The 27,909-nt window shown below is 41.5% G+C and overlaps 1 protein-coding gene across 13 annotated transcripts in view; it reads right to left on the bottom strand.

The window, feature by feature from the left end:
- Positions 1-27,909, bottom strand: part of FOXP1 (forkhead box P1) — a 601,095-nt gene that overhangs the window by 361,783 nt on the left and 211,403 nt on the right. Inside the window, exon 1 of one of the 13 annotated variants that reach the window (XM_072128407.1) lies at positions 1,426-1,609. The exons of the other annotated variants lie outside the window; for them this stretch is intronic. The gene's annotated coding sequence lies outside the window, so the exon portion shown is untranslated. Of the gene's footprint in view, positions 1-1,425; positions 1,610-27,909 lie in introns of those variants that run through there. 13 annotated transcript variants of the gene reach the window in all.

The following is a 27,909-nucleotide window of genomic DNA, read 5'->3' as shown; positions in this document are numbered from 1 at the left end:
TTATTTGGAAAACATTGATGAAACCTTTGTCTTGGAATTATTTATTCCCCCCCCCCTCCGCCGTGCTACAAGGGTTAATCAGCAGAGACGGCCCCAGCCCCCACACCTGCATTAAACAATAAGATAAAGAATATGCTAATCGCTATTGTCACTGTAACTTTAAGTACCTGTCTGTATTTTTACACGAAAACGATTATCTCTATCAATCAAAAATTTAACAACACAAAAGCAGCGCTAATCATACAAGAAGCGTTGACGGAGTAATTCTTATAAAGGGGGAAAAAAAAAAATTTAGAAAGCATTTTTTTTTTTGCATTCCTCTTAAAAGTAAGATAAAAATGAAGACTGTAAAATAACAAAAAAAAAAAAAAAATTATAAAAAAAAATAAATAATTTTCTTTTCCAAAAATTTGCTTCTGTTCAAAAACAAGAAATATAAAATTAGTTTTTTTGGGAAAATATTCCATATTTTTTCTCATCTTTTTTTTTTTTTTTTTTTTTTTTTTTTTTTTTAGCTTATCGACCCACGACGTTGTGCAGTGGTTGGCTAACCTCACACATGGTGTAACAGCACACTCTAATGTTTGGATGAATTACCGTAATCAGCCGCAGCAATTACAGAGTTAATGGTATCCATTTAAAGGCTACAAAAAAAAAAAAATTCTTATCCCAATTATTCAAAATATCAAAATGATTAAATATTTAATTATTTTTTTATTTTTTTTTTATTTATCTTTTATTTATTTTTTATTTTATTATAAAAATTCCCTAATATTACCTTAAATATCCATATTTCGCCTCAGATCATCACAACGACTACTATTTTTCACCTCTCGACAGAATCCCTTTAAATCCGTCTTAAAGGGCCCCCACCTTTGAATTATCAGTCGCAGTCACTGAATATCGCCTACATATTCCGCAGCGGCGCACATAAATTATTAGTTACAGTGTTGAAGTTTTTCCTAACTTTAATCAAGTTCTACCAGGCGTTTCGGAAAGAAGTAAGTGCCCCCTTTTTGGAGTAAGGGTTAATAAGCGAGACAAGCCCACTTGTCCACGCGGAGTTTCGCCGGTAAGAGAGGAAGGGGCTGTCATATGTTCCCCCAGGATCTCTCCTATCAGGCCCTGACATAAAGTTGACTCTCCACTCCAGGACATGCTCCTTCTCGCAGGGTGTCTCTCTCGTAGAGACTTCCCTGTCCTCTCGTAGACAATGAGAGCTTTCACTTCAAAGTCACCGAACACGAAAATCTCAAATCCTGAAGACGAAGAATTGCAAGTCGTACACTCAAACTCAAGGAACAGATTACAACCCCCAACAGTTGTCTTCCACGTAGTTGTAAGGTTCCCTTGGAGTGACACAGAGACAACTCCTCCAAGTACAAAGGTGTTAAAGGCAAAGTATGAAGCCAAAGGCAAACTTACCCATTCATAGGAAGAGTCCGAGGGGGAACTGCCTGTACATGTGTGTATAATCCAACTATGAGAGTGCAGGAGGGTAAATCCACCGGAGGAAAAGTGAGTATCCTGGCAGAGTGTGCCTTCACACCAGCGTCAGTGTACGGAAGGACTGAAGGCATGTGGTCTAAACACAACAAAAGCCACTGCCTTACTCTAGATTATGCAGGAAGAGGCCCCTTCTGCATAAACACAAACACTCGGCAAATGAGTAACTGCCTCAACTCACTCACATGTCTGCTGTGCGAGCTACCTGCCCGCTCCCTACTGACAGCCTGAGAGGAGAGGACACCGGAGGGGGAGCCCCAGAGGGAAGAGACTCAGGACACAGGGAGCCCCAGGACACAGGGAGACCCAGGACACAGGGAGACCCAGGACACAAGAGGGGGAGCCCCTAGAGGCAAGAGACTTAGGACACAGGGAGCCCCAGGACACAAGAGGGGGAGCCCCAGGACACAGGGAGCCCCAGGACACAAGAGGGGAAAGACTCAGGGCACAGGGAGCCCCAGGATACAAGAGGGGGAGCCCCAGGAGACAAGAGGCGAGAGACTCAGGACACAGGGAGCCCAAGGACACAAGAGGGGGAGCCCCAGGACACAGGGAGCCCCAGGACACAGGGAGCCCCAGGACACAAGAGGGGGAGCCCCAGGAGATAAGAGGGGAGAGACTAAGAACACAGAGACCCCAGAACAGCAGATAGGGGGAGTCCCAGGACACAGGGAGCCCCAGGACACAATAGGGGGAGCCCCAGGAGGCAAGAGGGGAGAGTCTCCGGAGACAGGGAGCCCCAGGACACAAGAGGGGGAGCCTCAGTAGGCAAGAGGGGAGAGTCTCTGGAGACAGGGAGCCCCAGAAGAAAAAGAGGGGGAGCCCCAAGACACAGAGAACCCTAGGACATTGGACAGGGAGAGTCCCATGAGACAAGAGAGGAGCCCCAGAACATAGGAGAGTGTCAACCGCAGGACCTAGGCGAGAGGGAACCCCAGGACACAGAGAGTCGGAGGAAAAGGTAGAGCCCCTGGAGACAGAAGAAGGGCGAGCCAAAGGACACAGGAGAGAGGATAGGGGAGCCCCAGGACATAGGAATAGGTAGATAATAGATAGATAGGAGAAAGCTCCCTCTCTTCTATATATTTATCTATCTATTTCTAGAATATATCTATCTTTCTTTCATTCTTTCTTGCTATCTCTTTCTGTTTACAAGATTTAATTACACTGATCACATTAATCATGTTTTATACATTGTGCAAAGACAAGTTATATTTAATTCAACCTGTCATCAATCTAAAGCTTGTCAGGATTCCAACTTTTATGTAACTTTGCTAGTAATTACTATGCACATCCCACAGCTGCATCTAGTCTTACATCTCAACATTCTTTCTTTCTTTCTTTCTTTCGTTCTTTCTTTCTTTCCTTCTTTCTTTCTTTCCTTCTTTCTTTCTTTCCTTCTTTCTTTCCTTCTTTCTTTCTTTCTTTCCTTCTTTCTTTCTTTCGTTCTTTCTTTCTTTCCTTCTTTCTTTCCTTCTTTCTTTCATTCTTTCCTTCATTCTTTCTTTCTTTCCTTCTTTCCGTCTTTCTTTCTTTCCTTCTTTCCTTCATTCCTTCTTTCTTTCTTTCTTCCTTTCATTCATTCATTTTTCTTTCTTTCTTTCCTTCATTCCTTCTTTCTTTCTTTCCTTCATTCCTTCTTTCTTTCCTTCATTCCTTCTTTCTTTCTTTCCTTCATTCCTTCTTTCTTTCCTTCATTCCTTCCTTCTTTCTTTTTTTCTTTCCTTCATTCCTTCTTTCTTTCTTTCTTTCTCTATATGCCATCTATCTAAAAAAATCTATGTATCTGTAATCTGTCATTCGCTTTCATTGTTATCTATCCTAATATTCATCTATCTCTCTGTCCCTGCTATCTATCTATCTATCTATCTCATATCTATCTATCTATCTATCTCCTATCTATCTATCTATCTCCTATCTATCTATCTCCTATCTATCTATCTATCTATCTCCTATCTATCTATCATCTATCTATCTCCTATCTATCTATCTATCTATCTCATATCTATCTATCTATCTATCTATCTATCTATCTATCTATCTATCTATCTCATATCTATCTATCTATCTCATATCTATCTATCTATCTATCTATCTCATATCTATCTATCTATCTATCTCATATCTATCTATCTATCTATCTATCTCATATCTATCTATCTATCTATCTATCTATCCATCTCATATCTATCTCATATCTATCTCATATCTATCTCATATCTATCTCTCTATCTATCTATCTATCTCCCATCTATCTATCTATCTACCTACCTATCTCATATCTATCTATCTCATATCTATCTATCTATCTATCTATCTCATATCTATCTATCTATCTATTTATCTCATATCTATCTATCTATCTATCCATCCATCTATCTCATATCTATCTATCTATCTATCTATCTATGTATCTATCTATCTATCTATCTATCTATCTATCTATACATCTATCTATCTATACATCTATCTATCTCCTATCTATCTATCTATCTATCTATCTATCTATACATCTATATATCTATCTATACATCTATCTATCTATCTATACATCTATCTATCTATCTATCTCATATCTATCTATCTCATATCTATCTATCTATCCCATATCTATCTCATATCTATCTATCTATCTATCTATCTATCTATCTATCTATCTATCTATTTATCTCATATCTATCTATCTATCTATCTATCTATCTATCTCATATCTATCTATCTATCTATGTATCTATCTATCTATCTATCTATCTATCTCATATCTTGTTTCTAGCAGATATACTTTATAGTTTAGATCCTTAAATAACGTAATCATTTTCTAACACGCACAATTATGACTTTCTCTGCCTCAACAAAATCTGTTAAACAAGTTTTTCCTGACAGAGACAAATGCATGAGCCGCACTTCATGAATCTTTTATGTAAACAGATAGTGTAACATGAGGTGGGACGCTCCTATCTGATCGCCTGCTTCTGCTTTCCTATATGGATATACCACCAAATAAAATACTATGGGGCAGATCATTGTCTATTTATCATAGATAGCTATGAGATAGGTAGATAGGAGATAGCTAGAAGATATTGGAGCATTTATCATATGCTAATGGCTGACCTGGCACAGGAATGCTACAGGCAGGAACGATCCATTCAGCTACCAGGTGTCCAGCTGACCAATCACAGCTATGACTAGGGGCATCAAATTTCCCGATTGGCTGCACGGCTGACAATCCGGCAACGTGTTGGGGTCTTGTGGGTTGAACCCGAATCCCGGACCCAATCTGTAACTCTGCTGATCTCTATTCCTGCAACTTTGGTTACAGTCTATTGAGCCTCACTACATTGCAGAACGACTGACCCCTATTGGTAAAAATAACCCCAAATTGCTATATTGTTAAAAACAGGTTTCAGAATTTTTACTTTTTTCCTTGTAGATACTAAACCTTGAATTTACAGACTTTTATATGTACATTTCCCTAAAAGGGCCAGTAAAAAGGGTGGAAACAAGACATAAAAACTTTACAATACTTTTAATATGGCCGTTCATCCAAACATGATGGGGACAGGACTGAAAAAACTAGGCAATTGTTTCCCCCAAAAACAGCACCTATGTGCCCACAGGGCATGTGTGGTATTGCAGTTCATACCCATTGACTTCAATGGTGCTGACTTGTCCATTGGACACAGTTGGAGTTGGTGGAGGTGGTGAAAAGTCCTCGTCATGTATGGTGGGTTGTTGAGTGTTATATAACCTCTTTCTTTTAGACCCGTGACCATCTTTGCCAATTAACTGCAAAGAAGATCAATAATTCTGTCACCATGTTGTCTGCCTGATCACATCTCTAGGTTACAAGTCCCCGGACCTACAATATGGGGGATATCTTGTCTATACCCTGAACCTTTAAGAAAGTCTTCCAGATACCGCAATACATGGGGTTTGAGGAGACAGACAGAACTTTGAGCAAAAGAAGAAAAATATCTGTTTACAGAGTGACTCCAGAAATTCATCCGGTAGATCCCGGCCGTACAGAAGAAAACTTCAAACCATCCGACTCTCATTCCCCTAAAGGTCTCTTGGGTTAGACATATGTACACCTGCAGCAATAGAAGGGTTTTGACGAAAACGCTCAGCAAAAATTCCCTTTTGTGCTGATGAAAGAATAATCAAACCAAACAGAAGACAGAGTTGAGTCGACAAGACTTTTTGGTGGTGGCACCAGACGCGTAAGACTTTCTTTTTCGAGATCGGAATAATTTTTTTTTGTGGTCCCCAATAGGATATCAAAGAGTTTTCAGATTTGTATTTACTAAATGGGCAAATGCTGAGCGTAACTCTCGAATCCTTACTGTCAACGTTGCGTTAGGTGGTGCTGGTGCATTTCATAGCTCTCGGAGAGAGTCAGGTTCTGTCTCGGGGGAGTTTATCGTTTACTTTTCCTTACTGCAGGCAAAAACCATGAACGTAAACTGCAGCCAATTTAGTCAGGATCCTGCCAGGTTTTCTTCTGTGGTAGGAAACTAGACCACCTCGAGGAAACCCATTCAGATAACAATCTCTGTAGGAGCTAAACCCAAATTTTCACTGTAATCCAAGTGTGATTCTATCCAGTTAGACAATGTTGTTTCGTTATATTTGGCCAAAGTGTAGCGAAAGGAAGTGTCGAGGTAGCAGTCACACCAGTTACTGATGCCTGGTCATGGTTTGAGGTTCCTCTGTCATGTGAAGGTGAAGGTCCTCAACATTTTGAATCAATTAGCTTTCATTAAAAATTCCTGAACTGTCAATGCTACGGAGGGTAGTTTGGCCATGGATAGAGAGCCATAGGTCAGAGATCATTGCCCTAATGGTCTACACACTGGTGCAAAGGGCAAATTATGTAATTATCCATGGCAAGGATTCAGACACTCTTTCGAAACTGGATTGGTTACCATGGCCAACTCTACTATCCAGAAGAGACCATTTATAAAATATACAAAAAGGGGATTGCCCATTTTTTTGTTAGAAGCATACCCTAAAAATAATATGATCACAAGATCTCAGTAATCATCAGCGATCTGTGAAAGAATCTGGCGAAAATGTTAAAATTTCTCTGTACCAACACCATAGAAAATAATAGCATGGTGCCTCCTCAAAGGGAAGCTCTCAACAGTATTGACCATGACACCATGAATGTTAGTTAGCAGCCTAGGAGAGCTGGCGCGTTGGTATGTATGTTGTTAGTAGCAGCAGGGCTGTAAAAAATTGGAAGACTAACTTCTCAAAGTGCGCTGTGGGCGTGTCCTAACTCTGCCTTGCTCTAAGCTCTCTCTATAATAATTTGTACAACCTCTCTGCTCTGAGTGAAAGCTGTACAAGACTTCTAGGTGACTATACTATGCTATAGTAGGCACTCAGAGCAGAGGGGAGGGACTGTGGAGAAATTCAATGCAGAAAGATTAGAACTCTGCAGTGTGAGGACACCCCACCCACCCCACCCACAAACCTGGAATATACAGCAGTGCAAAGACACACCCCCTACAATCTTGGAATATACATTCATTTCCACAGTCCTGCTGCTACTAACAACATATACAAAGGTCTAGTTACACATCTCTCCAGAGACAGCAGCTAATACTGACTGCGGCTCAGCTGCTTACAGACTCCCATTAAATCCATGTAATGCATTGACCGCCCAAGTCCAAGTGCATTGACCGCCCTCCGGAAAGAAGTGGTTTTTGTAGCCACTATCTCAATATTTTATGTATATATATTATATGTTTTTTAAACAAGTCAACACCTTTAAGAATACATGGTGCCTAATACTGAATTTGGTTAAAACACATGAGAAATGATGATGGTCTTAGAAGATGAAGATATAAAGGTCCTTGAGAAAGATAAATGTTCTAGATGTTCCATTGTAATGACGATTATGCGAATTTATCAAGATTTTTTCTTCCTGAGATTCAGTTCTACTGATGTAAGCTTCGAAAACCACTATTTGGTGAACATTTTCTAGATTGTGGGTTAGGCCAGATTACCCAAAGTCAACAAAATGTCAAATTATTCACTTTTCTTTCTTTTGCTTATTCTTCTTCATTCCTGGCAAGTGCAGACGTTGAGCGAAACTTTCAGTGGTAATTTATGACCTGAAAACTCAACAGAAGCAAAATCTGGTCTATAATCCAAAGTTACTAAAGAATCAGACCCAATAGACTCAATAAACTTGGTGTAGAGCGTTGTTGGAGAATGAATCTTCTTGACCATGGCCCTTCTTGTGGTGGCGGCTGGTAATAATGTTCTCATAGTAGGGGACCATGAAAACCAGCATACAACCAGAATTAGCATGAAGGTTGGTCCACCGCTATAGTTAGGACAACCACAATCAATAATGAAGAAGCTCTACCACTGTGGTCAGAAGAATCATAATGCATGGTGGTCTCACATTATGGTCAGCACAACCAGTATCCAAATGGAGTTTAGCCCACAAGTGTGGTCCAGAGAACCATATTCAATATACAGGTCCGATTTTACTAAGTCAAGTCTAACAACTATGGTTAGACCAAAAACAATCAGCAAGCAGGTTGTCCCACTACTGCTTTAGAGGCAATCAATTTAACATCTGGCTCTGGTTATGGTCAGGACAACCAAATCCAGATGGAGGTTAGTATACCACTATGGTCAGGAAAAAAAACAAGAATCCACCTGCAACCTGGTCCACCACTATGTTGACTACAACCAGAATTCACTTGATTCACTATGGTCAGGACATATACAACCCATATGGAGGCTGTCCCACCACTATATTCAGGACAGCTAGACTTCGTATGGAGGCTGTCCCACCACTATGTTGACTACAACCAGAATTCCCATGATTCACTATGGTCAGGACATATACAACCCATATGGAGGCTGTCCCATCACTATATTCAGGACAGCTAGACTTTGTATGGAGACTGTCCCACCACTATGTTCTTAATGGCTTACATTAGCATAGGTCATCAATTTTAATCAGGCATAGCAATGTCTAATCATAAGAAGCCCAACTGCTGAGACCCAGAATGGTCGGACCTGCGCCCCATTGTTTTTATGGGACTTTCGAAGAACTAATACAGAACTCTTCGTGTGTAAGGGGCAGATTACGGGGTAGTTAAACGAGTCTTTCACCACTTGACACATGTAGAGAAGAACATACCATTCTGTAAGGTCTGCTGTATAGATTTGGGGGTACTTTGAATGTTTTTTTCCAGCCCCCATGGTAGTGGAGATATCAGTCCCAGTATCTGACCATTGTAATCTTCACTTTCAGAGAAGAGGTGCTAGGAGGGGGCATGTGTTATGCTAATCTTCTCCGACAAGTAGAATATTATAACAGCACACGCCCCCTCCTCTGCTCCAGCTGCTCCTCTCTGACAGTGGAGAGGATTATAATGGTCAGATATCTTTACCGACCATCAGTGGGGGCTAGAGAGAAAATTCTAAAAGCCCCTGAATTTCCTTAGCAGTCCTTACAGCTTGGTATGTCCATCTTGAGGTGAGGTGGTGAAAGGTCCTTTTCAAAATTCCCAGTCCTATTGTCCTATAGGACTATATGTAGTCCTATATTCCTATATGTAGTCCTATATGTAGTCCTATAGTCCTATATGTAAAATCCCCTCAAAAATGTATCGTAATAAAACCCGTTTAGAGAAGAAGCACCTTTAAGAGTGTGAAAAAATTTGAGAAAGTGACACGATGAGATTAAGAAAGTAAGAGGAGACTCGAAATGCAGAACTATAAATATAAAACTATCATATAAAACATAGTATCAATAATAAGTGATAAAAAATAATATTAATAAAACACTGTCGCGTTTTGTAGTTTCCCGTAATTTGTTTTTTTCACTACAAATTGTGGTAAGCAATACAACGCAATTTACATGTAATAGCAGCAATATCTCCACAAGCACGGAGGAAAAGTTTGGATTTGAGTTGTTCCCGGTGAAAAGAAAACTATTTAATAAACAAACGGAAGAAAAAAAAAATATATATGTGCCCGTCTAAGATTATCTACGGCAACCAACAGCTTGGAAAGAGGGATTAAAAAAAAAAAAATTCACTAAGCAACAAAAAAAAAAACAAAAAAAAAAACAAAAAGAAGTGGGAGGAGAACGAGACCTCCAGAAAATAAACAGGGTATACAGTTTCAAAGGCTGCAGACACAGACATCTCATTGTTCGAGCCAATTATCAGTGGAAAATAATAACACCAGATGGATTCGGAGTCAGTGACTTTTCATATTCACTTCAACAGATGATGAAATGCGAGATCTAGCTTGAAAAAAAAAAAAAGGCAAAAACATCTTTCGGTAAAGAACTCTCTCCTCCAGATGGGGACCTTCGAAAGGCAGATGATTATCGTCTTAAAACACAGACGTAACTGATCGTCTTAAGGACTTATCAGATACTCCGGGACGCAGTTATTAGAAGGCTATACTAAAATGATAAGAAATTGGGGTGGAAAAATAAAAAAAAAAAAAATCACACAAAAAAAAAAAAAAAAAAAAGTGAGTGATACAAGTCTATTTCGACACGTGCGAAAGTCGAGTGTGTGCTTTTAACTCGTTTCTTACGAAACCTGCGAGGAGTAAATATGCAGAAAATGAGAAAAACAGCACGCAGCAATCTTTGCTTTTGTGCTTATCTACTAATCTGTGAAGTTAAACAGAAGATGTACTCAGAAATGTCACTCACCGCGTTTTATTTATTTATTTAAATTTTTTTTACCGATAAAATGTCAGCATTTTTTTTTTTAAGTGGAAATAACAAAATTTGATGATTATTTTTTATGCCGTTTTTCGAACCAATAAGGAAAAATATCTCTAGAAAAAAAAATTTAGCTTTAGAAAGGAAAACTGACGACCTAAAGTTTCTAGAGTACAGGCGGTCCCATACTTAAGAACACCCGGCTTACAGACGACCCCTAGTTACAAACGGACCTCTGGATGTTGGTAATTTACTGTACTTTAGCCTTAGGCTACAATAATCAGCTGTAACAGTTATCACAGGCGTCTGTAATAAAGCTTTATTGCTAATCCTGGTTCTTATGACAACCCAACATTTTTAAAATCCAATTGTCACAGAGACCAAAAAAATTTTGACTGGGGTTACAATTATAAAATATACAGTTCCGACGTATATACAAATTCAACTTAAGAACAAACCGTAAATCTTGTACGTAATCCCGGGATTGCCTGTATTTTGTTATGTCCCTAAACTTTTCTGGAAATGTCCCTTTTATGAACTCGGATGCACATAAATAGGCAGCGTATGATAAAAAAAATATAAAAATGCTGCAAAAAATTTACACCTTTGGTTATGGATTTATGACTTTGGTTATGAACTGAGTGATAACTGCTAAGACAAATAGGTAGGGATAATAAGTCTAAAGAAAGAAATGGAGCACATCCAGAATCCACCTGCAACCTGGTCCACCACAATGTTGACTACAACCAGAATTCCCATGATTCATTATGGTCTGGACATATACAATCCATAGGGAGGCTGTCCCACCATATTCAGGACAACTAGAATTCCCATGATTCACTGTGGTCAGGACATATACAATCCACATGGAGGCCGTCCCACCACTATGTTCAGGACAACCAGAATCCACACGGAGGCTGTCCCACCACTATATTCAGGACAACCAGAATTTCCATGGTTCACTGTGGTCAGGACATATACAATCCACATGGAGGCTGTCCCACCACTATGTTCAGGAGAAACAGAATCCACATGGAGGCTGTCCCACCACTATATTCAGGACAACCAGAATTTCCATGGTTCACTATGGTCAGGACTATTACAATCCACATGGAGGCTGTCCCACCACTATATTCAGGACAACCAGAATCCACATGGAGGCTGTCCCACCACTATATTCAGGACAACCAGAATTCCAATGGTTCACTATGGTCAGGACTACTACAATCCACATGGAGGCTGTCCCACCACTATATTTAGGACAACCAGAATTCCCATGATTCACTATGGTCTGGACATATACAATCCATAGGGAGGCTGTCCCACCACTATATTCAGGACAACTAGAATTCCCATGATTCACTGTGGTCAGGACATATACAATCCACATGGAGGCTGTCCCACCACTATATTCAGGACATCTAGAATTCTCATGGAGGCTGTCCCACCACTATATTCAGGACATCTAGAATTCTCATGGAGGCTGTCCCACCACTATGTTCAGGACAACCAGAATTCCCATGATTCACTATGGTCAGGACATATACAATCCACATGGAGGCTGTCCCACCACTATATTCAGGACAACCAGAATCCACATGGAGGCTGTCCCACCACTATATTCAGGACAACCAGAATTCCCATGATTCACTATGGTCAGGACATATACAATCCACATGGAGGCTGTCCCACCACTATATTCAGGACAACCAGAATCCACATGGAGGCTGTCCCACCACTATATTCAGGACAACCAGAATTCCCATGATTCATTATAGTCAGGACATATACAATCCACATGGAGGCTGTCCCACCACTATATTCAGGTCAACTAGAATCCACATGGAGACTGTCCCACCACTATGTTCTTAATGGCTTATCGTTAGCATAGGTCATCAATTTTTATCAGGCATAGAAATGTCTGATCATAAGAAGCCCAACTGCTGAGACCCAGAATGGTCGGACCTGCGCCCCATTGTTTTCCATGGGGCCTCAAAGAACTAATACTTAACTCTTCGTATGTAAGGGGCAGATTACTGGGTAGTTAAACGAGTCTTCTCCAGATGGGGACTCTCTCCTCCAGATGGGGACCTCCAGAGGGCAGCTGATGATCGTCTTAAAACACAGACGTAACTGATCGTCTCAACTACTTGTCAGATGGATGGAGGCTCCTGCTATAGACAGTTGTCTTACAACTAGGATAGTGAGAAGGAGAAGAAACGTGGCTCCCAAAAACTTCTTTACACACTTCTCAGCTTTGATTGTAATAAGACTAAGAAAAAGTAAGTTAAAAAACAAGTAGGAACTTAGGAACTTTTTTCCAACATTCTTAAAATTTACCTAAATTTTACCTAATTTTTCACAAAATCTCTTCTATTACCACAGTGGAACCATTGGTAGGTGGTATAGGTACCAGTATGGCAACAGCAGAGGAAAGGAGTGTCATTTTGTGGTACCAAAAAAAAATCTAATAAAATACTTCACAATCTATAACCCCAAATAGCTGTCGGTATCTACAGGAAGCCTGCCAGGATCTTCTTACTTCTAGGTGTGGTACACGTTTTGTTCTTCGCATGAATAAAAGTAGAAATAACCAGATGGTAAATATAACAAAACACTGTAAAAATATACAAAAATCTATTCAATGTTACGTTAGTTCCCAGAGCGGGAATATTCGATTGATACAGAAGTTAGAGATTCTAGAATGTTTCCCCCTTTACCTTGACCTCAAGTTGAACATTGATAGATATAAGAAGGACAACCATTAAAGGAGCTCCGCTGCAGTACCCAATACGGTTTGGGGTTGGTTTAGCTCCATTCTTTGTGTTATTTTCAGCACCAGCCGCTTCTTTGGACAGCTGATGGGTGGATATTTCATATTGGATACTCGATCGATATCGTTAACCCAAAAAACCCTTTAATAGCCCCAGTTGCTCCATTTTCCCCACCAATCCCAAATGTTCGTATTTAGAATTTAAAACTTATCTTTGTAGACACCCAATAGGTAGTTATTATATCACCTCTTTTTCAATCTATATAGTGTGCCCCTATTGGTGGTTGTCCATTCCAGGCCCCTCCCCATGTTATTTTTTATCAATAATTTATAAAAATATTATTCTTACACATTGCATCTCATTAGCCAGTAAATATAGATACAGGGGTGAATTTCCATATGAAGGATCCAACGAAACTGCATAAGGCACCGGATGCCAGGGTGGCACCGGATTCGAGGGGGGCACCACACAATGGCAAGATCAACAGACGGCCGGTTTAGAGAACTTGGGAGGAGCGGCAGGAGGAGCCACATATTCGCCGCCTTCCTCCTCTCGGTCTACCCTTTTCACCTCCGGTTTAGTGAAAGGTCACAGAACTAGACCGGTAGGAGTAGGAGCGGCTTCGGCAGCACCACCTCAAACTAAACTTTAGGTCCCCCAAAACTGCCAAATCTCCACAGAGTTCTGAGAACCAGTCTCCGAATCTTAGCACTGAGATGAATCTACTTTTGGGAAGACTCTGCTTGTTAAACTTTCCAAAAAGAGACTATAAACTTGGGATTTGAAGTAATTATCCCCCTAAAAAAAACCAAAAATAGTAAAAAAAAAAAATTGTAGTCATAAGTTTTAAAAGTTTTTTTAAAAGTTTATTACATTATTATGTATTATTTTTAAGGTACAAAAAAATTTCCTTAATTTCATCATCAACTTCTCATCTGCCTAGATTCTCCTGGTTATTTTATATGAATATTTAAGACATGAGACTGTGATATTCTCAGGGCTGCCATGATAAATAATGGGCTCACCTTTTTTTTTTTTAAGAATTTCAAAAATTTCAAAATATTTTTTTAACAAATTATTTATTTTTTAATTGGCCTTTGGATGGTCTCAGCATTGACAAATATCAAGTCATCTAATGATAACATTTTTTTTTTACAAGAACAGATGAAATAACATTCTGGGAAATCAAATATTTTGTTAAGAGTTAAAAACAATACAATTCATAAAAATGTGGGTGATGTTGACATTTGACTTATTTGCTGATCACTAACATGCGATGAACCAGATCTCCCACTCACCCTCGATACCACCAACTAGGAGCTTTCGATCGAATGATTCAGGGGTTAAATAGTGTCAGAAAATATGAGTTAGGCCGGAAAAAAATAAAAAATAACAAAAAAATCACAAAAAATAAATGAGACAGAATGAGTGTTACTCACATGAACCGTTGGTGTCTGGAAAATGATGAACGTGATAAAAGATGCACTGAATATATAATTGTACTAAAACAAAGTGCGGCGTAAAAATAATAATAATAATAGGTCACATAAGTCACATGTCTAATAGGCTTATAGATGGCACATAGAGTGTACAGGGGCCCAATGTGCCCCCATCTTGTGCCCCCTCTGACCAACCTATGTTTTCCATCACCTCTTCCTATCTATGTGAAAATAGCAAAAAGTCCAGTTCAGAGCGTTGGAAACATAAAACATTATTATACTATTGAGGCAAATTTGATTTTTATTTCAGAAATAAATAAAATGATAGTAATAAAATGTGTAGTATACTTCATAAACTGAAACAGCTTCCCTGCTGCATGTTTTTGCTTCTTTCTTCTCCAGCAGTGAGCAGTGTCCCAAGCCTTCCCAATGAAATATGTCCCTTTTTACTTGGTTGTATTAGTCAGTTTAATAGATGGATTAAAATACTGATACATAGATAGATAGATATGAGATAGATAGATAGATAGATATGAGATAGATATGGAATAGATAGATATGAGATAGATAGATAGATAGATAGATAGATAGATAGATAGATATGAGATAGATAGATATGAGATAGATAGATAGATAGATAGATAGATATGAGATAGATAGATAGATAGATAGATATGAGATAGATAGATATGAGATAGATAGATAGATAGATAGATATGAGATAGATATGAGATAGATAGATAGATAGATAGAATATAGATAGATAGATATGAGATAGATAGATAGATAGATAGATATGTGATAGATATATAGATAGATAGATAGATAGATAGATATGAGATAGATAGATAGATAGATAGATAGATAGATATGAGATAGATAGATATGAGATAGATAGATAGATATGAGATAGATAGATAGATAGATAGATAGATAGATAGATAGAAGATAGATAGATAGATATGAGATAGATAGATAGATAGATAGATATGAGAGAGATAGATAGATAGGAGATAGATAGATAGATATGAGATAGATAGATAGATAGATAGATAGATAGATATGAGATAGATAGATAGATAGATAGATAGATAGATAGATAGATATGAGATAGATAGATAGATAGATAGATATGAGATAGATAGATAGATAGATAGATAGATATGAGATAGATAGATAGATAGATATGAGAGAGATAGATAGATAGGAGATAGATAGATAGATAGGAGATAGATAGATAGATAGATAGATAGATATGAGATAGATAGATAGATAGATAGATAGATATGAGATAGATAGATAGATATGAGATAGATAGATAGATATGAGATAGATAGATAGATAGATAGATATGAGATAGATAGATAGATAGATAGATAGATAGATAGATAGATAGATAGATATGAGATAGATAGATAGATAGATAGATAGGGCTTTGTAGACCTGGGACTCTGTTATATCTTATCTGTTATATGATGATGATGTTTTTACACCTTTTAAACCCAAAGAAAGTAAAACCTGACTATTTTACCATCCATGATAACATTTACATACACTCAGCGGCCACTTTATTAGGTACACCTGTCCAACTGCTCGTTAACACTTAATTTCTAATCAGCCAATCACATGGCGGTAACTCAGTGCATTTAGGCATGTAGACATGGTCAAGACAATCTCCTGCAGTTCTCCCGAGCATCAGTATGGGGAAGAAAGGTGATTTGATGCCTTTGAACGTGGCATGGTTGTTGGTGCCAGAAGGGCTGGTCTGAGTATTTCAGAAACTGCTGATCTACTGGGATTTTCACGCACAACCATCTCTAGGGTTTACAGAGAATGGTCCGAAAAAGAAAAAACATCCAGTGAGCGGCAGTTCTGTGGGCGGAAATGCCTTGTTGATGCCAGAGGTCAGAGGAGAATGGGCAGACTGGTTTGAGCTGATAGAAAGGCAACAGTGACCCAAATCGCCACCCGTTACAACCAAGGTAGGCAGAAGAGCATCTCTGAACGCACAGTACGTCCAACTTTGAGGCAGATGGGCTACAGCAGCAGAAGACCACACCGGGTGCCACTCCTTTCAGCTAAGAACAGGAAACTGAGGCTACAATTTGCACAAGCTCGTTGCCTGGTCTGATGAGTCTCGATTTCTGCTGCGACATTCGGATGGTAGGGTCAGAATTTGGCGTCAACAACATGAAAGCATGGATCCATCCTGTCTGGTATCAACGGTTCAGGCTGGTGGTGGTGGTGTCATGGTGTGGGAATATTTTCTTGGCACTCTTTGGGCCCCTTGGTACAACGCCACAGCCTACCTGAGTATTGTTGCTGACCATGTCCATCCCTTTATGAGCACAATGTACCCTGTAACATCTGATGGCTACTTTCAGCAGGATAATGCGCCATGTCATAAAGCTGGAAGCATCTCAGACTGGTTTCTTGAACATGACAATGAGGTCACTGGACACAAATGGCTTCCACAGTCACCAGATCTCAATCCAATAGAGCATCTTTGGGATGTGGTGGAACGGGAGATTCGCATCATGGATGTGCAGCCGACAAATCTGCGGCAACTGTGTGATGCCATCATGTCAATATGGACCAAAATCTCTGAGGAGCTTCCAGCACCTTGTTGTATCTATGCCACGAAGAATTGAGGCAGTTCTGAAGGCAAAAGGGGGTCCAACCCGTTACTAGCAAAGTGTACCTAATAAAGTGGCCAGTGAGTGTATAATATGATAGTACAGCGACTGCTCAGCCTGAGTCGATCCCCCCAACTCGTCCCCACCCCAGACACATCCTACACAAGCGCCACAAAACCATCTAGTGTCACCTTTACTTCCTGCCCAACACATATCGAAACATCTCCTCTCGTGCTGAGGTCGGGTTTGACATATTATCTTATGTGAGAAGTGAAGGGTAAGGAGAATAAAATGTCTAAAATAGTTGTGACTCTGCTCCGCACCTTCTCGTAGTTACTCCTTGTGCCGGGTCATAATACAAAAAAGATAAAAATGCAAACTGAAGGGGGGTCTGGTTTGTAAACATTTTTTAACTCCTCATATAGCCAACTAGTTTTGAGATAAGGTGACAGCGCCCCCTTTTACCGCTGGCTGCGTCTGCTATTGCAGCTCGATTTCAGTTCAAAAACACAGGAGAGGTTTACAGTTTTCCTCCAGAGGTCCCAATACATGTGCACATTGTTCCCAACATGGAGACAGAAATAAGGCAATGCCATGGGGTTTTCTTTGTCTTCCTCTGAATCAGCACTGTGGAACCGTAGGTTGGGCTTGATGGAGCAGCATCTTTATTCACCCTATTGAACCATACATGGGTTTACCGTACATTGTATCTTTATATATTCCTTTTTTCGAAATTCTGCAGGTTGCCCTCGGAAACAGACAACAAAATATCCCTACTCTGTAGTCAGACACATACTAGGGCACATTTATTTACCCGGTCCTGTGCGTTCCCCGATCCGGACTGTCCGACGGGAATGAACTTTGCCGCGATTCACTAAGATCGTGCGCCCGATATCTTGCATGTGGCGCTTCCCCGCTCAGGTCCCCGGAGTTCACCTTCTTCTTCCTGGTACATGTAAGGGCTTGGGCTTGCGACAATTTTAAAGTTAAATCGTGCACTCAGTTCGAATCAGTCGGATCGTCCAACGTCCCCCAAATTTCTGTTGTATGAAAGCTGGCGCCGCTGCGCCAAAATCTGATTTTGTGCGCCAAAATCCAATTGCGTGCGACACAATCCTCTTCTAAATCCCTGTGCCAGTGGGGCGATCCCCGAAAACGTCTGAAAATCTGAGGGAAATGCGCCCGAGGGACCCTTAGTAAATGAGACCCAGTGTGTGCGCTGGGTTCTGTGTCTTTATGATCCAAACTCCCACAATGCACTGTTCTAGAGGAAATTAGCAAAACCCTGATCTTATTATCATCCAGTCTGTCTGGGATTACAGAAGAGACAGATGAATCCAAGCATACCTACATCCACAGAGGATCTGTGCTTAGTTCTTCAAGATGTCTGTAACAATCTCCTGCGACTTCCTTCAAAAACTGTATGCAAGAGAACCTGGAAGAACAAGGAGTCCAGAAGGTGATCATATGCACCCCACAGAGTCCTCATCTCAAAATTATCCAGTTTGTGTGGGATTATATGTAGAGACAGAAGTATTTGAGTAAATCTGTATCCACATATCTCCAAGATGTCTATAACAACTTCCATGCCGAGTACCATAAACTGTGTGCAAGTATATTTAGAAGAGCACAGAGTCCAAAAAGTAACCCCAACAGAGCCCTGATCTCAAAATCATCTGTCTGTGAAGGGGCAGAAGGATTATAGCAAGTCTACAATCACACCAAAGATCTGTGCATAGTCCTCCAAGATGTCTCAAACAACCTTCCTGCTGAGGTCCTTCCGTGATTTAAAATCATCCAGCCAGTGTAGGATTGCATGATGAGACAGATGGATATGAGCAACTAACATCCCCAGAAGATCTCTGCTTAGTTCTCTGAGATGTCTGGAACCTTCCTGTCCACTTCCTTTAAAACTTGTATGTACCTAGAAGAATTGATGCTGTTCTGAACGCAAAGGTTTGTCACACCAAATCTTGATATGAATCAAATTCTCTTTCATTCCCTGGTAAAAAAAAAAAATAATCTATTTTGACTTTGCAGAACTTTTTCACACCTGCCTAAAACTTTTGCACCTGCCCATCTAGTACCAAATGCAGACCCAGAGAACAAGGAGTCCAGAAGGTGATCATATGGACCCCGCAGAGTCCTCATCTCAAAATTATCCAGTTTGTGTGGGATTATATGTAGAGACAGAAGTATTTGAGTAAATCTGTATCCACATATCTCCAAGATGTCTATAACAACTTCCATGCCGAGTACCATAAACTGTGTGCAAGTATATTTAGAAGAGCACAGAGTCCAAAAAGTAACCCCAACAGAGCCCTGATCTCAAAATCATCTGTCTGTGAAGAGGCAAAAGGATTATAGCAAGTCTACAATCACACCAAAGATCTGTGCATAGTCCTCCAAGATGTCTCAAACAACCTTCCTGCTGAGGTCCTTCCAAAACAGAAAGTGATCACATCATCCCCACCGAGATCTGATTTTAACATCATCCAGTCTGCCTGGGATTACACAATGAGACAGATGGTTCTGAGCGAGCTTACATCCACAGAAGATCCGTGCTTAGTTCTCCAAGATGTTTGTAACAACCTCCTTGCTGAGGTCCTTCAAAAACAGAAAGTGATCATATAACCCCCACAGAGCCGTGATTTCAAATCATCCAGCCAGTGTAGGATTGCATGATGAGACAGATGGATATGAGCAACTAACATCCCCAGAAGATCTCTGCTTAGTTCTCTGAGATGTCTGGAACAACCTTCCTGTCCACTTCCTTTAAAACTTGTATGTACCTAGAAGAATTGATGCTGTTCTGAACGCAAAGGTTTGTCACACCAAATCTTGATATGAATCAAATTCTCTTTCATTCCCTGGTAAAAAAATTAAATAATCTATTTTGACTTTGCAGAACTTTTTCACACCTGCCTAAAACTTTTGCACCTGCCCATCTAGTGCCAAATGCAGTCCCAGAGAACAACGGTCCATGAGTAACAGGTGTGATGTCATATGATTGTAGCTCCGCGGCTTCTCCTCCACCACATGTTTATATGCAGAGTGCACAGGAGTGAACGGATGTCTACTCTTTGCAACGGCGGTCAAGCATGGCTGATTGTATCTGACGTGGGGGGGGAGGGGGGATGTGACTGCGGGAAGGTTTTCTACAGCGCAAAGTAAATCCTGGACATTCAGAAGACTTGATGCATGGATAATCAAACTAATGTTTGTTTTATCAAATGTTCTCTTGAAGATATTGCAAAGAGTAGCCGCATCCTATGACTCACGGAAGAGGAGCAAGTGTAGCGGCGCACCCCACAAGGAGGCGCACTCCTCTTCATTAAGGAACAATGGGGCACATTTACTAACAGCAGTGCAGTCTGGACTAGGTGCAGTGTCCTGTGTAGTCTGCAGGGGGCGCCAGATTCAGGATTTCTGGTGCCCTTTATGGGGGAGGTCAAGTTCCATGTACTTTAAAGGGATGTTTAGGTTAGAAAACCCATTTTCATATAATTAATAGAGGAGGGTTCCAGGGGAGAGGCGTCTACGTATCCATCTGTGTCTGTAATTATTTTATTACAAATATTTATTTTATTATTTTATTATAAATAGAAGGTAATTAAAGGAAATCATTACTATCAGAATTCATCCTGATAAACCAGGGACATTACTCATAGATCCAGACACCAGGACTGTGGCAATCTTCTTATATTTGTTATCATGGCCTCCTTCCTTTAAAAATCAACTTTTAATAATGGGGTCTACCCTAGCCCCTCCGTGATCTGGCTTTACAGGTTGTTACAATGTCTCACCCTCTATCCTGCTCCCTTACCCTTGTGGAGTGAGCACTTTCTGCTGTATTCTCATTCAGACAGTGTAACAGTCTGTGAAGCAATATTATTAAGCTCGATAGGATATCTACCCCCAGGATCAAAGACTGTAAACCAAGCGCACTTACATGCTGGTGTGCCCCTTTGTTCAGGGTCTGCTCTTATTTTAGCTTTTTGAGATACTGTTTTGTGAAAAAGAATGGTTTTAAAATGAGTCTAGAAAGCTCTGGAGAGTTTCACTAGAGCCCCTCTGGACTTCCTCATCTGTAAATTGTGCACACCTCTGCAGCCTCAATGCCTGCCTCCTCCTTGAAGAGGACATCTAGCTCTCCAAGATGTCTATAACAACCTCCCAGCCGAGTTCTGGCCCAGTTCAGGATCCAATATTCTTTTACCTTCTTATGTACATATTTGGTCAAAACCTACGTCAAACGACAATACCAATGAAGAGCATTAGAAGCTAAAAGAAGAGCGGATAGCATTTCTAGACCTGGAGGAAACCCATGCAAACACGGAGAGAGAACATACAAACTCTTTACAGATGTTGATCTGGGTGGGACTTGAACCCAGGACCACAGTGCTGCAAGGCTGTAGTGCTAACCACTGAGCCACTGTGCTGCCCCTATTTCTAAAAGTTCTATGATCTGTTAAGACCCAAGCAATCAATGGTGATCTGTGGACACACCTACCAGTACCACCGCAGGAGAAATGGAGTATTACACATGAAATCATTGTGCTGTCCATACTTCTTTAAAATAACTACTGAAAGGTTATGAAAAAGATTAAATGTGCAACAAAAACAGACTCTAAAAATCATCCTGTGAGTGAGTCACAGGTACCAAAACCAAAAACTTTTCCCACCATCAATTAGTCCTCCAAAATAAACAATGTCTCCCCAACTTCCATCCAGTCCTGCGAGAGAACGGCAAAGGGAGATTTATGTTTTGTTATTAAAGGGATGATCACAGGAGACGCGTCGTGTTATATGAATCTCTACCGGAAAAGTAACATACAGCGGATTTCAAAGGACCGGAATTTATGAATTTGTATTAACGGAAACCTACCACCACAAATCTACCTATAAAGGTATATTGGGTGGTAGGTGAATCAATGGGACGTGAGGATAGCCCTTTTAAGAGCTAATCCTCACGTCCCCGCACTTTTTTGTAAACTTTTATTACCCTAATATGTTAATTTTGTTATGCGGCTACTTGGGCGTGGAGTAGCCGCATCTAGGGTTACACGAGGCGGCTACTCCACGCCCCGGTAGCCACTTTACCCCTCCTACTCACCATGTTCGGCGATCCTGCCGTCTGCGCATGCGCAGAACAGCAGGCCCGCGCCTGCGCAGTCACTGCTCCGAAGCCGGGGCTGCACAGGCGCGGGCCTGCTGTTCTGCGCATGCGCAGACGGCAGGATCGTCGGACGAGGGCGCGCAGCTACGAGCAGCTGCGCGCCGAACATGGTGAGTAGGAGGGGTAAAGTGGCTACCGGGGCGTGGAGTAGCCGCCTCGTGTAACCTCAGATGCGGCTACTCCACGCCCAAGTAGCCGCATAACAAAATTAACATATTAGGGTAATAAAAGTTTACAAAAAAGTGCGGGGACGTGAGGATTAGCCCTTAAAAGGGCTATCCTCACGTCCCATTGATTCACCTACCACCCGATCTACCTTTATAGGTAGATTTGTGGTGGTAGGTGCCCTTTAAGCCTTTGGGGTTACACTTTTTATTTCGGATTTCAATTCTCATCGTCACAAAATGAGTTACCATGATGTCGGGTTGTATACGTGGCACCCTATGCAAGAGCAATAACATTGGGATCCTTCTAGTTGATGCTTGATACAATAACATGCCCCATATTTGGGGCCCAGAGTGCAGAAGGATTGGTCTTCCTATGACTACTCATCCTTCGTAGGGTAGAGGGTTTTTGGATGTCTCCCGTACATCAACTTTACTCCCTGCAACCTTTAATAGGAGAAGCTCCACTGGATTTGCCATAGTTGGAATATTTTTTTTCTAGTCTCTATGGTTCCCAATTAATTAAAGCCTTTATCTATTGAGGTGGAGCCAGGTTGTCTTCTCCAGCCCAGGACCACCCATCTGACAGTAGTGATCCTAACTAATATTTTGGGTATTGAAACTACTCGGAAATTCTACTAATTAAACTCTCTATTGTCAGATGGGTGGCTCGTGGCTGGAGCAGGGCAATTGGCTCCACCCATCTGACAGTGATTGCTCAGGTATGGTGGGGAATAGAGAGAAAATTCCATCTCTACTAGAATTATTGGAACAATACCTTTATAGAATGCCCAAATTTGGCCAAATCTGACAATTTTGTAGAGACGGAGAACATCTAATGATTATTGGCTTATGCCAAACCGGAGGGGCAATTGGGTACGGTGGCAGAGGTTTTTGATAGTGGAATCTCTTCTGGTTCCCAACACGTGGATGCATGTATATGGGAAAGTTAGGAGAAACACCTAACCCTATGGGGCTCATTTACTAAGGGTCCGAATCGCGCACTTTCGGCAGGTTTCCCGACGATTTCCGATTTGCAGCGAATTGCAAATCGGGGGCGGCTTTCACGCAGCAGAAATAGGTTACGTGGCCATCAGACAACCCGACAGATTCGGAAAAACTGCAGAATTTAAAAAACGTTTTGTGTCGCAGGATCAAGCACTTACATGCACTCGGAAGAAGAAGGTGAACTCCGGCGGACCTCGGCGCAAGCAGCGACACCTGCTGGATATCGGGAGCACAACCTTAGTGAATCCCAGCAGACCCGAATCCTTGTCGGACAACGCGCCGCGGATCGCGACTGGACCGGGTAAGTAAATAAGGCCGCATTCTCTCCCATGAGAGGAGACCCTGTAGGACAGTCCTCCAATTCATTTGCCAATCTGGCCAAATTGTAGCCCAATGAGGCTTTGATAGTACTGAGACCTATACTGTGTGGCTTTGTAGTGCCACACTGAAAAAGCATCGGAAGCTGGGTGGCACATACGTGGGACCCCTCATTCTATATCCATAAGCATCTACTTGGGTGACGTAAAGGGAGTTCCTGGTCCGGTTCTACACCTGTACATCTCAACACTTGAACGTCCCAGGGGTCCTCAAGTAAGTTTAAAGTATGCAAATAAATGTTACTAACAGTTGACTTTCTGACTTTCACAATTCAGTGCAAAATATGGGTTTAAGTGCTTACAACATCCGTCACCTCCTACTACGATAGAGACCAACCCAGGCTACATCCTAAATAAGTCCAAACCTTTGACCATCAGCTACTCACAAGTGCTGAAGATAAATACCCAGTGATCTGCTTTTCAACTGTGATCTGTGATTGATTACGGACATGGGTGGTCACACACTTTCCCCACAGTGGCCTCTACAGGAGAAGTGTGGTATTACAGGCCTCCCAGTACTAAAGCTCAAGAGCCATACTTTTTAGGGACACTCTACTCTGGCTCATAGTTGCTGTCTCTCTTGGGACAACGCCTTGGATTTATTGGCTTCTTATTCTATTAAGATTCGACCAATCTTTGGGCAGTTCTGCATAGTTCTAGTTTAGCAGTGTCCCCATCACCACATATAGCACTTACAGTTTTCCCCCGACACACTGCTCTGTAATAACTGTGCCATTTCACAGTCAATATGAGACAATCGGAGACCACAAGTTTTCGAAAGATTCAAGATAAGACGTCAACATTTGTCTTGAAGTGCACAAAATCCCCGAGTATTAGGCACAATAATAATAATAATAAGTTATTAAGTATTAATCACCTCATGTTTCAAAGATCTTCGATACACATGATTGTTTCTATATGTTTCATCTCCACAATCGAAACAAAAAGCAGAACTCAACTTGAAAATTAAAAAATAGCAAATTTGCATAAGACTCTCCGGGCCGCTACATAGGGGGATCCCCTGATGCTTCTCAGTATCAACTCTGTTATTTCTGTTTCAATCATCTGCTGATTTATTAAGAATCAGAGAACTTTTTAACGAAATGCAACCTTCATAATAACACTGGGGTAAATGTAAACCCAACATTTGTAAAAGTTTATAAAAACACAAAAAACATACAAAAAGTTGAGATATTTTTTTTCTTATGTCTGGCAGCTAGAAAGGTTTGATGTTGGTTCGTAGAGATGGAAGCCAGTAAGTGACAATATGCCCATAAAAAAGGGAAGACAAATGGGGCAATTCCCATGGGGGCTTTGGGGGTCTTCCATCGCAAATGTTATTTAATACAATATTATGAATCAAACAATGGGGCAGATTTACTTACCCGGTCCATTCGCGATCCAGCGGCGCGTTCTCTGCGGTGGATTCGGGTCCGGCCGGGATTCACTAAGGCAGTTCCTCCGACGTCCACCAGGTGGTGGTGCTGCGCTGAAGTTCCCCGAAACGCACTGGAATACACCGAGCCAGCCTGAGTGAAGGTAAGTGCAAGCTCCGCGACACTTTTCTTTAAAAAATGCGCCGGTTTTTCCGAATCCGTCGGGTTTTCGTACGGCCACGCCCCCCGATTTCCGTTACGTGCATGCCAGCGCCGATGCGCCACAATCCGATCGCGTGCGACAAAATCCCGGGGCAATACAGGGAAAATCGGCGCAAATCAGATAACACGTCGGGAAAACGCGAATCGGGTCCTTAGTAAATGACCCACAATGTCTTTTAAGGGAACCTACCACCACGGATCTACCTATAAATGTAGATCGGGTGGTAGATGGATCTATAGGACGTGAGGATAGACCTTTTAAGGGCTAATCCTCACGTCCCTGCAATTTCTAAATAACTTTTATTTGCCTAATATGTAAATTTTCTAAAGAGGCTACTGGGGCGTGGAGTAACCAGAGCTGAGGCTACAGGGCGCGGGTACTCCATGCCCCAGTAGCCTCTTCGATCCTCCTACCAGAAATCTTTGACGCACAGCTCCTTAAAAGGGCTATCCTCACGTCCCATTGATCCACCTACCACCCAATCTACCTTTATAGGTAGATTTGTGGTGGTAGGTTCCCTTTAAATATTGTGCACTTTGAGTAGCCTCACAACTCTAAGGGGGTCATTTACTAAGGGCCGAATCGTGTTTACCGGCGGGTTACGCAAATTTTTTCGTTTTGCGCCGATTTTCCCTGTATTGCCCCAGGATTTTGGTGCACATGATCGGATTGTGGCGCATCGGCGCCGGCATGCACATGACGGAAATCGGAGGCGTGGCTGAACAAAAATCCAAAGGATTCGGAAAAACCGCCGCATTTTTTAAAAAAAGGGTCGCGGGACACGCGCTTACCTTCACCAAGTATAGGATCGCGAACTCCGGCGGGCCTCGGCGGTCTTCAGCGCAGCAGCGACACCTGGTGGACGTCGGAGGAACTGCCTTAGTGAATCGCCGGAAGACCCGAATCCACTGCAGAGAACGCGCCGCTGGATCGCGAATGGACTGGGTAAGTAAGTCTGCCCCTAACAGTTTAGTTTGGTTTTAGTTGAGTAATGAGGGAACCTTTTATCAACTCGGTTAGGGGTCCATACCCACCACCTTTGAAAACAAGTGCATGTTCAGCTCACCACGCCACCACGAACAGGACCCAAAAAATGTATTGTCCAGCAGTCCAAGTATCAAGGAATAAAATCATTGTTTTATTTGAAATAAATTTGTAGATACAATGAAAAAAAAAGAACAAAATGTCTCCACCTCTTCAGTCTGAATCATGGTCTCCAATAGAAATCAACAATAGAGATGAGAGGACCCAGGAATATTGCCGGATTGACCCCTCCAGCAAATTGGGATGGTTATGATTGGCCAGGGGGACTCTCTCACACTCCTCCTGGTCAATCATAGCCCCCGCTAGTTGCTAGGGCCGTCAATTTGCTGGACTGGCTGAACATGAACGCTGAACCTGATCATCAGGTCCACCCATCTCAGTCACCAATGGCAGGACAGAAGACATAAATCCTACTGGTCATGCAAGACCACAAACAATACATTTCCATTTTTATCTCAACAGTGATGTGTCCACAAATGGCCAGTGATTGACCGTCCCAAATTCTGGTCCGGCAAACAGTGAGAACTGGTGGAATGAGTCTTCTAATCATTGGAAGAGGGCAAAACAATTGAAGCAATTTCAAGCCTTATTCTATATTTTATATGACCTACAAGTCGTATAAGTCAACTGATAAATTGGGAAGTCCCCACCCAATATTTACCTATGCGCCTCAATCACTATACCGCCCAAGACACAACTAAGCATCAGTACTCTTACAGAGAATTATTAAGGTCACTACTTTAGTCGGGTTTCCCGATGATTTCCGATTTGCGCCGAATTGCCCCGGGATTTTGGCACACGCGATCGGATTTTGGTGCATCGTCGTCGGCTTGCACGTGACAGAAATTGGGGGACGTGGCCGCCGGACAACCCGACGGATTCGGAAGAGCGGCGGAATTTAAAAAAGAGAATTTGTGTCGCAAGATCAAGCACTTACATGCACCGGGACAAAGAAGGTGAACCCTGGCGGATCTCGGCGCAGCAGCGACACCTGCTGGATATCGGGCGCACGGACCTTAGTGAATCCCGGCAGAACCCGAATCCTCGTCGGAGAACGCACCGCTGGATCGTGACTGGACCGGGTAAGTAAATGTGCCCCACTGTTGATGGACTACCTACCTGACAGCCAGGATAGGGCAAATCTAAAAAGGTTGTCTACTAAAACGGTGCCTCCTAATTTTCTAATTAATCACTGTGTGCCCAATTTAAACTAAATGGTCAACCCAACCCCCCCACCCCACAAAAATACGCAAAAACTACCCCTTTTGTGATCACTAAAAAATTGCCGAGCAAAATATTTGGCAAATCTAACATAAAAAAATTACACAAAAAAAAACAAAAGTTCCTTGATGACCTTCAACCATTATGAGGCCAACCTCAAAACAAAAAATTACACAAAAATACACAACAAAATTTCCGATTTATCAATCTTACACAACCAATACAAAACCTCGTGTAAAAAAAAAC

Source organism: Engystomops pustulosus, chromosome 10 (genome assembly GCF_040894005.1).
Source record: "Engystomops pustulosus chromosome 10, aEngPut4.maternal, whole genome shotgun sequence".
Classification (NCBI taxonomy): Eukaryota; Metazoa; Chordata; class Amphibia; order Anura; family Leptodactylidae; genus Engystomops; species Engystomops pustulosus.
Note: the sequence above shows the minus strand (reverse complement) of the source record. Positions and strands in the feature narration are given on the sequence as shown.